The 7,081-nt window shown below is 47.0% G+C and overlaps 1 non-coding gene across 1 annotated transcript; it reads right to left on the reverse strand.

The window, feature by feature from the left end:
* Nucleotides 1-6,663: 6,663 nt before the first annotated feature.
* Nucleotides 6,664-6,782, reverse strand: LOC145397710 (5S ribosomal RNA). The gene has a single exon (XR_013897025.1). It is a non-coding gene; the product is annotated as a 5S ribosomal RNA (ribosomal RNA).
* Nucleotides 6,783-7,081: the final 299 nt, after the last annotated feature.

Here is a 7,081-nt window from a genome sequence, read left to right on the forward strand (position 1 = left end):
TAATAATAATAATAATAATAATAATAATAATGACGGATACAAAGATCTCCAACGATATTAATACGTGGAAATCCATAATAATAATGATAATGATAATGGCGATAATGATAATGATGATGGTGGTGATTTCTGGAGGGAGATAAGTGATTTGCATTATTAAAGAGCAGTTCATCTTTAACAGAAGATGCTTTTATCCCTCCCTCATTCGGGTAATCCTCTTGTAATCAGTTAATCTCTCTCTCTCTCTCTCTCTCTCTCTCTCTCTCTCACTTAGCCAAACTTTCCCCCTAACTCTCTTCCCGATTTCACTTCCATTCAGAGCTTCCTGTCTGCTCTCTGCTTGTCACATCCCCCCCCCCCTCTCTCTCTCTCTCTCCCCATCTATGTATCTGTAAATCTATCAGTGTCTGGCATCCTGATTTCCTACGTCTCATACCAATTCCCGCCCCCCCTCTCCCTCTCTCTCTCATGCTTTAGTTCCTACTATTCTTCCTTTCTTTCACATATCCTTACTCATTTTCTTCCCTTTCTCTCTCTCTCTCTCTCTCTCTCTCACACACACACACACACACACACACATTATTTTCTCCCAATACAGCATCTTTCCCCATCATTACCCTTGACTGTCATTTTCCTGGCTTATTTTCCACTTTCCTTTCCAGACGAGGTTGGGTGGGGAGGCGGAAAGGGTGGAGGGGTGGAGAAATGGAGAGGGTGGAGAGGTGGAGAAATGGAGAGGGTGGAGAGGTGGAGAAATGGAGAGGGTGGAGAGGTGGAGAAATGGAGAAGGTGGAGAGGTGGAGGGGTGGAGAAATGGAGAGGGTGGAGGGATGGAGAAATGCAGAGAGTGGAGGGGTGGAGAAATGCAGAGGGTGGAGAGGTGGAGGGGTGGAGGAATGGAGAGTTGGAGGGGTGGAGAGACTGAGGGGCTGGAGAATAGGAGACGGAGAGGTGGAAGGGGTGGAGAGAATGGACGGGATGGAGTGGAGAGGTGGAGACACTGAAGGAAGGTGGAGAGATGGAGAATGGGAGAAAGGGTGGAGAGAATGGAGAGACTGAAGGAAAGGGTGGAGAGGTGGAGAATGGAGAGACTGGAGGAAAAAGAGAGATAGAGTTGGAGAGAGAGAGAGAGAGAGAGAGAGAGAGAGAGAGAGAGAGAATGTTAGATAGACAGACAGAAAGGTACTGCAGATAGATACAGAGGTAGTCAGACAAACACACAGCATACACACAGACAGCTAGATGGATAAGCAGATAGACAGACAGCTAGATAGATAAGCAGATAGATAGAAAGATAAGGAGGATGGAATAAATTAAAGAGGAGGGGTCATCACTTGCTGGGGTTTTATATCAGAGGCTGTTACTTGATAGGCTATCCCCCTCCTTCCCTCCCTCCCTCTCCCTCCCTCCCTCTCTATCTCTCTCTCTCTCTCTGTACCCCTCCACCCCCTTTAACCACAACCCCCCCCACCTAACCACAACCAGACACCCTCTCTCCTTTCCCTTCCCTCCTCTCTCCTTTCACTTCCCTTCCCTTCCCTTCCCTTTCCCTCTCTCCCCTTCCTTTCTTTTCCTTCTGCTCCCTTCCCTTCACCTTTTCCTTTCTTTTAACCCTTTCTTTTCTTCCCTGTTCCTCTCTTTCATAGAGTTCCCTTCTCCTTCCTTTCCCTTTCTTTCTTAATTTTCCTCTTTCTTCTTCCCTTCCTTTCCCTTCCCTTCTCGCCTTTTCTCTCTTTTCTTCTCCTCCTCCTCTTTCCTCTTCCCGTCCCTTCTTAGTTTTCGCTTCCCTTTCTTCCGTTCCTATTTTTCTCCTCTTTCCTCTTCCCTTTCTTTCCTTCCTCTTTGTCTCCCTTTCCTTCTCGCCATTTCTTTCTTTCCTTCCTCTCTTTCTCTTCTTTCTTCTCCTTCCCTTCTCGCCTTGTCTCTATTTCTTTCCTCTCCTCCTCCTCTTTCCTCTTCCACCCCCATCTCTCTTTTTCTCCTCTTTCCTTCCTATCTTCTCCCCCTCTCCCATCTCTCGTTTTCTCTCTTTCCTTCCTTTCCTCTCCTCCTCTCTTTTTATTCTATCTCCTTCCTCTCTTTTGCTCTCTTCTCCTCCTCTCTCCTTCTCTTTGTCCATCATCACTTCTCCTCCTCTCATTTTCTTTCCTTCCCTCCTCTCCTTTTCTCTCTAATCTTCCTATCTTCTCCTCCTCCCCTCGTTTTTCCTCCTTCAGTCCAGCCTTCAGGTACACTTTCATCAATCAATCAACTTCCTTCCGTTCCACTTTTTTCCCTCCTCTCCTCCCCTTTTCCCCCCAGCCTCTTAAATTTCTCTCCTTCCTGTTTTCTCTTTTTACCTCTTTTCTTTCCTCTTTTTTTCCTCTTACATTTTTATCATATACTTCTTTTTGTCTATTTTCTCCTCTCTTTTTCCTTTACTTCCTCCTCTCCCTTTCCTTCTGTCTGTCCTTCCTCTTCCTTTTTCCTCATCCTTCCTTCCTGCTGTTCATTTTCCTTTGCCTCTTACCTCTTTTCTTCTCTTTATATCCCTTCCCTTTCCCTCTCCTTCCCTTCTCTTACCTCGTCTCCTTCTCCTCCTTACGTTCTATTCTCTAACCTTCTCCTCTTCCTCCTTCTCCTTTCCTTCTCACCTCCTTTCCCCCTTCCATCCTTCTCACCTCTCTTCTCTCCTTTCCTCCTCCTCCTCTCCTTCTCAACTCTTCTCCCTCCTCCTCTCCATCTCCTTTCCATCTCATCTCCTTCCCCTCCTCCTATTCCTCTCCTCTTCCTCTCTTTTTCCCTCCTCTCTTCAGTGTCTGGACCATTTTCATCAATCAATCAACCGCCCTTCCGGTCGCCTTTTTCCCTCCCACTCCTCCCTCCCTTCCTTCCCTCCTCCCTTTCTCCTCTCCAGCCTCTCTCCCTTCCTTCCCTCCCTCATGTCCTCCCTCCCTTACTTCCCGTCTTCTTTCCTTCCTTCCCTCCCTCATGTCCTCCCTCCCTTACTTCCCGTCTTCTTTCCTTCCTTCCCTCCCTCATGTCCTCCCTCCCTTCCTTCCCGTCTTCTTTCCTTCCTTCCCTCCCTCATGTCCTCCCTCCCTTACTTCCCGTCTTCTTTCCTTCTTTCCCTCTCATTTTCCTTCCATTTTCTTCTTCATTTTCTTTACTTTCAATACACGTTCTTTCCCTTCCTTTCCTTTTTTCGTTTTATGGACATTGTTCTAAATAACAACAATAACGATGACAACAGCAATAATAATAATAATAATAATAATAATAATAACAACAATAATAAATATTATACACGTTTCGTCGCCATCACACACATTTTTATCGTCTTCTTTTCATTAGAGTCATCTTTTCTTTCTTTCTTTTTTGTTCTTTTTTATTTTCGCTTCCGTCGTGTTGAAATTAGAGACACGCATCTAAAAAAAAAAAATTTCTTTTCTTTTTCCTCTAATTTTTTTTTCTTTTTTTCCACCTTTTATTTCCATTTTCTATCTTTGTTGTTGTTGTTATTATTATTATTATTATATTATTATCATTATTATTACTTTTATTATCATTTTTCGTCTACGTTTACCCATTAACCTCTATGTATTTCCTTCTCTTTTCTTCCTTCTTTCTTCCTTCCTTTTCTCTCCTTCCTCTTCCTCTTTTCTCCTTCTTTCTTTCCTATGCACTCCTCTTTCCTCTTCCTCTTTTTCTCCTTCCTTCCTTCTTTCTCTCCTCCCTCCCTTTTCTTTTCTTCTCCTTCCTTCCAATTTATCTTCTGCTTCCTCTTTTCTTTTTCCTTCTTTGTTCTCCCTCCTCTTTCCTCTTCCTCTTTTTCTTCCTTTTCTCTCCTCCTTCCTCCTCCCTTTTTCTCCTTCCTTCCTTCTTTTTCTCTCCTCTGTCCACTTCTTTTTCTCCTTCCTTCCTTCCCTTTCTCTTCCTTCCTTCCTTCTTTTCTCTTCTCTCCTTCCTCTTCCTTGTTCTCATTCCTCCCTTCCTTTTTCTCCTCCTCCCTCTTCCTCTCCTTCCTCTTTTTCTTCTAGTTACCTTACTCTTTCTTCCTCTTCCTGTTTCCCTTCCTTTATCCCTTTTCCTTGTCATCTTTTAATTCTTGTTCTACCTCCTTTTCCGTCTTCTTTTCCACTCTATTTTCCACTGACTCTCTCTCTCTCTCTCTTATTCCACTTCTCTCATATCTCCTCTCTTCCATTCTCCCCACTCCTCCTCTTCCTCTTTTTCCCTCTCTCTTCCTCCCTCGTTTCCATTATTCCACTTCTCCCCTCCTTGCTTCCCTTCCCCCCTCCCCCTCCCCCTTACCGCAACCGGAGCCGCGCGTTACCAACCGCAAGCTAACCGCAACTCTCTGCGCGGCGGGGCGGGGCGGAATAGGGGAAGTGAAGTGAAGGGGGAGGTGGGGGAGGGGGAAAAGGGGGGATAATGTGGAGGAGGGTAAGGTGGGGGGATGAGGTGGAGGGGTGATGGGGTGTAAGGTGTGATGTGGAAGAGGGTGAGGTGGAGGGTGTTGGGGTGAAGTGGTGGGGGTTGAGAAGGTTTGGGGTGAGGTGGGGGTAATGAGAAAAAAGTGAGGTACAAAGGGAAAGAAGGAAGAGGGGAAAGTGCCGAGGAGATGTTGGATGGGGTTAGGTGGGATGGAGTGGGGGAAGGCAGGATGGAACAGTAAGAAGTGGGGTGGTTTGGGGTTAGGTGGGGTGGAGGGGGTTAAAACTGAAAGAGGTGGAGTGGGGAGGGTTTAGGTGGAGTAATGTAGGATTAGGAGGGAGTGAAAACGGATTGGGAAAGATGGGGTGGATGGTGTGGTGTGGTGTGGGATGATGGGGTGAGGTGAGGTGAGGTAAGGTGAGGTGGTGTGGTGTGGTGTGGCATGATGAGGTGAGATGAGGTGAGGTGAGGTGAGGTATTGTGGTGTCGCGTGGTGTGGTATGATGAGGTGAGGTGAGGTGAGATGTGATGTGTAGTGTGGTGTGGTGTGGTGTGGTGTGGTGTGGTATGGTATGGTGTGGTGTGGTGTGCTATGGTGTAGTGTAGTGTGGTGGGGTGTGATGTGTGCTATGGTGTAGTGTAGTGTGGTGTGGTGTGGTGTGATGTGGTGTGCTATGGTGTGGTGTGAGATGAGATGGGGTGGAAATGAAAGAGGTGGAGTAGGGTGAAATCAAACTTGGGGAGGTGAAACGGGGTAGGGATAGGATTGAAATGGGGTGGGACAGGATGGAAAAGAGGGAGGGGATGAGTGGGGTGGAGTAGGAACAATGCCCAGGAGAAATGGTTCAGGAGAGAGAAGGGGGAGAAAAGAAGTGTGAGGTGGGATGGGGTGAAAGGAGGGTGAAGTGGAGAAAGTGGGGTGAAGCGGGAGAGGGTGGTATGAAGCAGGAAGAGGGTGGGGTGAAGCGGAGAGAAGAGGGTGGGGGAAGTGGGAGGAAGAGGGTGGGGAGAAACTGGAAGAAGAGGATGAGGAGAAACGGGAAGAAGAGGGTGAGGTGACGCAAAAAGAGGATGGGATAAAGTTGGGATGAAGTGGGGTGAAGCGGGGGTGAAGTGGGCGTGAAACGGGGATGAAGCGGGGAGGAAGCGTGGGTGAAGTGGAGTATGGTGGGTCTGGCACTGAGTCCCGTGACCACATAATAGCGGAGGGGGGACACTTCCTGGGGGGGGGGGGAGAAATGGGGGAAGGCAGGAATGTGCGGTAGGGAGAGAGAGAGAGAGAGGAAAGGAAGGTGAGAGGGGGAGGAGTGGATGAAAGTGGAAGGAGGGAGGAGGATGAATGGGAGATCTGGTGAGGTGGGAATGAAGCAGAGGAGGAAGGAGAGAGGGATGAAGAAGGGGGAGGGAAGGGATCAGGAACAGGGGGAAGGAGGACAGAAGGAGGGAGAGGGGAAGGAAAGAAAGTGAGGTAAGAAAAGAAAAAGAAAGGGATAAGAATGAGAGAGGAGGGAGGGAGGGAGAGAAGATGGACGGAGAGGGAGAGAAGACACAGAAAAAAAAGAGGGAAAAGAAAGAAAGAGGGGGGGAAAGAATAGGAGAGAGAGGTGAAGGAGAGGGAATGAAAGAGGAAAGAGGAAAGACAGAATGAGGGAGGGGAGAGAAAGAAATGCAATCGAGGGGAGGGGAGGGGGAGGGGAGGAGGGGGGGAAGTCTCAGGATCAGAACATGAAACAGTGTAAGAGTGAAACTTAGGAGGATAAAAGTGAAGCAATGAAACGTGGAGAAATTTTGCGGAAAAAAAAAATGCAATATCCAATAAGCGTACGAGTTAATTAGCTTCCAAGAATGAGAGAGAGAGAGAGAGAGAGAGAGAGAGAGAGAGAGAAGAAGAAAACAGGGGGAGGAGGGTTTTTTCACTGAGTAGGGACGAATATTTTTTGGTCTTAAAAAAAAAAAATGGTGATGCCCTGAAGGAAAGTGTATAAAAATGGTCAAATTATGGGAAAGGGTTGTTCATGAGTAGGGATGAAAGTGCTTGTTTTTTCTAGGCTGACGTTCCGTATTCTCGTCGGTCAACACATTTTCCCAAGCGATTTTTATTACTTATTCCACCTTACTGTCCTCTTCATTTCATTCATTGCCAGACGCCATGTATCCCAAACGGGGTGGTCAAGGGCTTAGAGTTAATTGTTTTACAGGGAGGGGCACTAATCCTCCACCAACCCCACTTGACACGTAGGGAGAACGAGCCAACAGCATCTGGTGTACCCGGGCGGTCACCCATCCAAGTACTAACCAGACCCAACGTTGTTTAACTTCGCTGATCGGACGGGAAGCGGTGAACTCAACGTGGTATGGCCGTTGTGTTATATAAATCCTTCACCATCATACTCTGCATAAATAACGTACAAAAGGATCTTAACCGGCCATATCCAAAATCTCTCTCTCTCTCAATGGAAAGGTCGACATTTTATCTTTCGTTCAATGAATTATAAAGGTTCCATTTTTGCACGCGTCGGCATTGGTCACCGAATGGCGGTTCTGAACGCTGCTCAATCTCTAGCAGCCTCTTTATTCAGTCTCTTATCCCTGAGGTCACACGCTATGACCTCGTCTCAAGTCAGCCAGTTTTCAATCGTGCTGTAAAAATGAAGAACATGAAAAA

The sequence above is a fragment of the Coenobita brevimanus genome, chromosome 42, assembly GCF_032717465.1.
Source record: "Coenobita brevimanus isolate Jiangsu-jjx chromosome 42, ASM3271746v2, whole genome shotgun sequence".
Taxonomy (NCBI): domain Eukaryota; kingdom Metazoa; phylum Arthropoda; class Malacostraca; order Decapoda; family Coenobitidae; genus Coenobita; species Coenobita brevimanus.